Raw genomic sequence first — 7,226 nt, forward strand, 5'->3', positions numbered from 1 at the left:
CGGCCCAGGCCCTTGTCCCGGGTGATGGCAACAGAAAAAGAGACAGTTGCTCTAAAAAAAAAAGGAAAGAAAGAAAAACGAGAGAAAGAGGAATGAGGGAGGGAAGCAGCTTAGACATGGAGACCCAGGAAGCCAGCGGGGCCGGGAGCGGGCTGGCGTCTGGTGAGTTTTGAGCTAGGGCTGCGGGACGAGAAGGAGCCAGATCAGAACGTCGGGCGGCAGGGAGGCACGGTGGCAGGGCCGGGCCACGCCAGCCGTGCGGGAGCCGGGACCTGGGGTTTTATTCCAGGGCAGTGGGGAGCCGCGGAGCCTTCCGGGCCCGGGAACTGTGCATCCTGAGTCACTTTCTGAGAAAATCGAGTGGGTTATGGATAAGATGTGATACACACACACACACACACACACACACACACACACACACACACACCTGGAATATTACTTGGCAATGAAAAAGAATGAAATCTTGCCGTTTGCAAGAACGTGGATGGAACTAGTGTGTCATGTTAAGCGAAATAAGTCAGAGAAAGATAAATCTATGACTTCACTCGTGTGTGGAATTTGAGAAGCACAACAGATGAACATGGGGGAAGAGAAGGAAAAATAAGATGAAAACAGAGAAGCAGACAGACCACGAGACACTGTTAAATACAGAGAACAAACGGAGGGTTCCTGGAGGGGAAGGGGGGGATGGGCTAGATGGGGGATGGGCACGAAGGGGGACTCGTGTTGGGAGGAGCCCTGGGTTCTACTCCTGAAACCATATTATTACAGTAACTGTTAACTAACTCGGATTTAAATAAAATTAAAAAAGAAAACTGCGTGGGTTACCGTAGGCGAGAGACGGGGTGGGGGCACGGCCCCCCTGGACCCCAGCCAGCTGACGCTCCCCGGGGCGCCCGGATCGACACGCAGACAGACGCAGAGGAACCCCTCCCTGGTGTCTGTCACGTGCACTCACAGACCTCCTTTCCTGGCTTTTGTTACTCGGCCGTAAATAACACTGAAGCGTGTTAGGAACAAAGGAAGATGGCCCTCTAGTCGGGCCACCACTGACATCTGGCCATTTCCTTCCCCCGCTTTTATACACGTGGGTAGATTATCTCACTGAACTCTCATTCTTTTAGAACTTTCCCCCAACAGTGTTAATTGGATAATTCAGACAAAAACACCTCTATTTCGAATTTCTCTAAAAATGCCCCCATGGGGACCGGGGGGCCCGCGGGAGACAACGTGGGGGTGTCCCCAGTGCGCCGAGCCCCGGGTCTGCTGGGCCAGGCTTGGGGACATTGACCCCATGTTTAATGGTCAGGCTGCGTGCACCCGGCTTCGGGGAGAGCAGGCAGCGGAGCGGGGCTGATAAGCAGAGCCGGGCACTTATCGGCCCCAGCAGGAGGCCCCGGAGGTATCTGGCGGGCCAGGTGCCCGCTCCAGGCCGTGCCCTGGGCAGACACCCAGCCCCACAGCCGACCGGGCGGCTGTCACTGTCATTCTCGCTGTCTGGATGGTCCCAGCCCGGAGGCCCCCAGGCTGGTGTTTACATCTCTGGGACACAAACACAAGTGTGACTCAGCAGCGTGGGCAGGGAGCGCGAGGGCCACACGCCCCAGCTGGCTTTGGGGTGAGGACGTAGAAGAACGGGGCTCGGCGCTCGGGGACAGGGCGGCACGGGGGCCCCCAGATCTGGATGTCTTGGGTCCAGACCCTGGCTCTGCCACGCACCAGCTCTCCGGCCCTGAGCCAAGTGGCTGAATCTCCCCAGCCTTGGTTTTCCCATCTGCAAATAGGGCACAGTCCTGCTGGGGAAAGAACAGACACGAAGCCATAGGAAGCAGCTTTAATAAATGTCCGTTTTCGTAAGTCCCGGGGCTCTGACAGCCTCAGCCTCAGGGTGACAGACCGGAACACGCCCGGGGCGTGGCTGTCCGGCTGGACTGGAAACACGGGGTCCTTCACCCCCAGGCCGGACCCCGAGAGGTCGCGGGTGGGTTTCGCAGGAATGAAGGTGGTTTTCTCACCTCCACCCTTGACATCCCGCTCAGCTCTCCCGCCAGCAGGAAGGGCACCTCGCGCGGCCCGCCTGTGCCACGCCAGGCCGCCCGTAAGCCGTCCCTGGCCTCCGCGCAGTGGCCCCGGGGAGGGCAGACGTGGTGATGACCCCACAGGCAGGTGACATAACCACGACCCAGCTATGGCCCAGGACAGCCAGTGACAGGCCAGAGCACCTGGGCCTTTGCACGTCACCACGGTGGCCCGCTGGGTGGAGGGGTAAGGTGGGGGCCCGTCGGGCCAAGATGCTCCTGGAGGCCACAGAGCCGAGGCCGGCAACACAGGCTTTAGAGGCAGGAGCCCCAACCCGAGCCTGGATCAGCTGTTTCCAATCATGCCCACTGAGCCTCAGTCTCCCCCTCTGTAGATTGGGACTATTAACCCACCCCACATGGGAGGCTTCTGACAAGGAGGGAACGAGCCAGCACAAGGGAGAACATCAGACCCTACCTCCGCGTAGCACCAAACCCAGGGCCCCCTTCAAACACTCCCCATGCGAAAGCCCATGGGCCTCGAGTCCCGCCCAAGCGGGACACGCCCTGTGGTGACTCTTGACCCAAGTTGAACACATCAGTGAGGAAGAAGTCACTCTAAGCCTCGACTGCCCCGTCTGTGGCATGGGCGCAGGGGCGGGCCCGCTCAGCCGGCTGCTGTGAAGGAGGGGGAGGAACACAGGCTGAGTCAGTGGCAGCCTTCACAAAGCCCCACGAGACCATCGCTCTCCTGGACGTCCGCCTTCTCCTCCAGACAGCTACACACGCAGTGAAACATCTATACCCTCACCCTCCCTCGCGGTTAGGGAAGACCGGGTGACTGAGATCTGACCAGAGAGATGGAAAGGCAACTCCTGGCACGTCCCCTTGGGAAGTCTCAGCTTTCGCCTTCCCCTTCCCCTTCGTCCTTTAGCTGCCTGGAACTTGGACATGATGGCTGGAGCTACCGCAACCATCTTGTACCATGAGATGGTCTTGAGAAACTAAGCTATACACTAAAATAGTATAATGGGAAGTTAAAAGGGGCGTGGATTCCGGATGGCTCTGGACTGGCTGCTTCAGATATCCTTTACGTGGGGAGAAGATCAACTTGTAACTAGCTAAGAACCACTGTTGTTTTGTGTTTTTCTATTGAATGCCACTCGAATTACTGATTTAATTTTTCTTCCTTTTTTTTAATGTTTATTTACTTATTTTGAGACAGGGAGGGGGAAGGGGTAGAAAGAGGGAGAGCGCGAATCCCAAGCAGACTCCATGCTGTCAACGCAGAGATCTCATGAACTGTGAGATCGTGACCTGAGCCAAAAAAAGAACCAAGGGTCAGACGCTTAACCGACTGAGCCAGCCAGGAGTTCAGCCAGAGTCTTGGTTGAACAAAACTGACTAGGCTTGTGCAAAAGGGGGAATTTGTTAGCTCGTATGACAGAAGCACTTGTAACAGCCCAGGATCTGGCTTCAGGCATAGCTGGATCAAGGGGCCCTTAAAGGTGTCACCAAGACCCCATCTCTCCTTCACTCCTCAGCTCTACCTGCCCTTGTGCTGGTTTCCTTCTCGGGCAGTATCTCCATGAGGCACAAATCGTCCCTCCCCAGCCCCGGTCCCCAGGAGCTCCGGGCTTATCTGCTCCCGCCTGGCTTCCCAGCAGAAAGAGCTTCCTTCCCACGAGTCCCTGTAGACGTCCAGGACTGACTCTCATTCACCCAGACTGGGTCACATGCCCACCCCTGGGACCCAACCGCTGGGGCCGGGGGAGTAGACACACCCGTTGTGTGCACTGCGGAGCTGGGCTGGGGGTCCCCGAGGCCGAGGCAGCCCAGCTCCTCAAAGGAAAACACCAGGGGACGTTCACCCCGGAGGCCAGTGGCTACTAGGCAGATAGCACCTGCGGGTGCCGCCCCGGGACCCCCGGGCTGTGCCGGGAACTGAGGATCAGAGAGGCCAGGGGCCGGGTGAGCCCCCCTCCGCCCCAGGTGCAGAGGGTGGAGTAGCACGGAGGGGACTTGGTCTGACCCCAAACCCAGCGGCCCCTTCGTGGCTACACCCCTAGAGCGGAGCGGGGGCAACAACTCAGTGGTCTAGAGAAGCCCCCTCCTCCTCTCTGGCCCTCAGTTTTACTCATCTGGGAAGTGGGATAATGAGGCTCCAGGCAGTAACGGAAGTGCCCCCCTGAGCAGGAGCCTCGCCCTCCCTGGGCACCCTCCCTGGCCCTGGCCCCCTGCCGGCTCAGAGGGTGACGACGGCTCAGAGAGCTGCGGACAGAGGGACGGACTGGCTGGGGGAGCCTCTCCGCGCCTACCTCTGCGCCGGCACAAAGGGGAGAAACGGGACCCTCCTGAAGGACCGCGAGGAGCCAGGGCCACAGTGTCTGCATCGGGCCAGGGCACCGGCAGGCTCCTGCTCCGCTGTCTAGGCAGGCGCCCCCCAAGCGGTGGGGACGGGATCCCAGGAAGCGCAGCGCACAGTGGGGACGAGTTGGGATGGAGGCGGGAAGGCAGGCAACGGAGCTCCGCCCCCCTGGGGTCCACGCAGCAGAGTCATCCCCACCCCCGGGTGAGGGAGCAGGTGCTCACCCGCCCCCCTCGCCCCCCCAACTTGGGGCCACTCCCAGAGGCTCAGTCCCCTGAGGCTGGAGGAAGCAAGCCCAGCGGGGGGCAGCGGCAGCTGGTGACACCCTCCCCCCACCGTGTGCCGGAGGCCGTGGTGCCCGCAATGCCCTGTGTCTACAGCCACAGCCCTGGGCGCTCCCGCCCCATCCTCTCTGCCCCGCTGGTCAGGGCTCGGCCCCAGGGAGAGGCGTCCAGGGTCACAGCTCCCCCATCCCCCGACCCCTGACCCCCAGCCACACCCCACACCCCCCACCCCGCGCCCTCTGAGCCTCCAGGCCTGGCTCCATGCCTGCCTCCCCTTCCCCGGTGACTCAAAACGGTGAGCCCCTCTACATGCTGGTGGCTGTGAACACACTTAGCACGGACCCCAGACCACGGTGGCGGCTCTGGGCTTGTCACTAACACGCGTGAGGGGATGAGCGTGTCGGGGAGCAAATGTATCTGTGTGCCTGTGTGCTTGCGCACCCACACATGTACACACACGTCGGTCTCGTGTACATGACGTGTAGTGTGTGTGTGTGTGTGTGTCCCCGTGTATGGGGCTGTGAGTGTATAGGTGCGTGCATGTGTGACTGGTGTGCACGGCTGTGGATGTGTGCATCCAGGAGTGTGTAGGTGCACACGTGTGTCCGTGTCCATGTGTGAGTCTATGTGGGGGTGGGGGAGAGAGAGAGACAGTGAGTTGCGTGTGCATGAACATGCACGTATGTGTGTGTGTGTGTGTGTGTGTGTGTGTGGGTGTGTGTGTGCCTGGCCCTCTGGGTGTGGGACCAGGGACCGCCTTACTGACAGGGACGAGGAAGGAGCCGGGGGCCCCGGGGACCCTCCCTGAGCCCGCGCCCCAGGGAGTCACCCCCTTGGAGGACGGTCAGTTTCTCAAGGAGGCGGGGTGGGGGGGGCTGGCCTGGGTGGCGTCAGGCCCCCCCCACCTCCCAGGCAGGTCACCTCCCCCACAGTGGGGACACTCAGAACACAGCCACCATTCACGACTGCTGCCCAGATTGGTGGCCACGTCCCCGGGCCCCCCCCCCAGCCGCAGTTCGCCCTGTGCCCCAAGAGGAGCAGGTGACTTTGGAAACTCTCTCCCCAGTTTGCCACCGTCGGGAGCCTCAGTCCCAGGACCGGGAGGGTGTTTTCAGGGCTCCCAGGCCGGTCCCAGAGGCTGCCCCCGGCTGATTAGCGACAGGAAACGGGCTGGCAGCGCGTGGCCCTCCAGATAACCCTGGCAGCGCCCGCAGCCCCTCCCGGCCCCCAAGCCCTTATCAGCTGCAGCAAGTAAGTGTGTCCTCTGGGCCAGGAGCCCCACGCTGACCTCCCCGACCCCTTGCCAGGGTCTGCAGACTAAGACCCCGCAGGCGGGGGAGGGGAAGGCCCTGGGAGGAAAAGCCCACCGGCCAGCAGGACCTCACCTGACCTGGCCCCGGGAGCCCCGACTCTTCCCTGGGCAGAGCCCAGGGGTCCCGGACCACAGACAGAGGGGATTCGTAACCTCAAAGTCAAAGTAACTGGAAAAGGCCCCTTGGGGACCCCCAGGGATGGTGCGAGAAGGCGGCCCCAGGGCCACCCCCAGCCCCTCCTCCTGTCAGGGCCACCCCATCTCACCGCAAAGCCAAGGGCCGGCCGTGTGAGCGGTCGGTGGGTTCTGGGCCAGGGCCACGCCTCCTCCTGCCCCACTCCCTGTGGACACTCAGTGACCGTCTCTGTCCCCCCCTTCCCCCCCGCTCTGTTCCCCTCACCCAGCCTCTTCTGGCTCAGCCCGCCCCCCACACTCCAGTCTGAATGGACGGTCCTAAAACTCTCACCAGAAATCTCTGACGCCCACTCATCATCGGCTGAATTAGGTTCAGAACGCTTGCAAGCCTCAGCCCCCCTGAACTTAAACTTCTGGGTTGAGAGCTGAAGGAGGAACTCAGCTGGTAGAAGCTGGAGGAGTCGATAGCACATGCAAAGGGCCTGTGGTACGCTGTGACTGGTGTGTCCAGCAAACAGTGAGGGGGCTAGTACGGGCCTCATGGCATTGGCTTTTCCTCCAAGGACAAGGGGAGCCACAGAGGCTCTGAGCTGGGAGACAGGACCCCGCTGGCGGGAAGATGTGGGGGGGCCATGGAGGGTCCAGGAAAAGAGGGGATGGTGCCTGGCGTGGGGGCAGAGTCCTGATAGGCTTCGCTGGTGGAAACTTCCAGACCTGGCAACAAGTTAGAGGTGAGGGAGAGAGAGGAGTTGGGAGCAGCTCGAATGTCTGGCTTGGCCAGAGGGGCGGTGACGTCTGGGCAGATGACAGACGGGGACAGACTGCATGTCCCGGGGCCCCACACGGGAGGATGAGCCTGGCGCCTGGGGCGCACCTGGCCCAAAGGACGCCCGACGCAAGACCCCCAAGCCTTGGTCAGTCCAGCCCCCTGGCCAGGGTGCCCGTGCCATTCCCGCCAAGCCCCTCCATCCCGTGCGGCCCAGCCGTGGTGCCCACCCCCTCCCAGGCTCAGGGGCCTCTCGGCGACAGCATCGACAGGTGCGAGCGCTGCTGTCCCCCCTAGGCGAGGCCCCACAGCAGGCCCGACCTGGGTTTCCGAGAGCTGGTTC

This window comes from Hyaena hyaena, unplaced genomic scaffold (genome assembly GCF_003009895.1).
Source record: "Hyaena hyaena isolate Hyena2069 unplaced genomic scaffold, ASM300989v1 scaffold_119, whole genome shotgun sequence".
Classification (NCBI taxonomy): domain Eukaryota; kingdom Metazoa; phylum Chordata; class Mammalia; order Carnivora; family Hyaenidae; genus Hyaena; species Hyaena hyaena.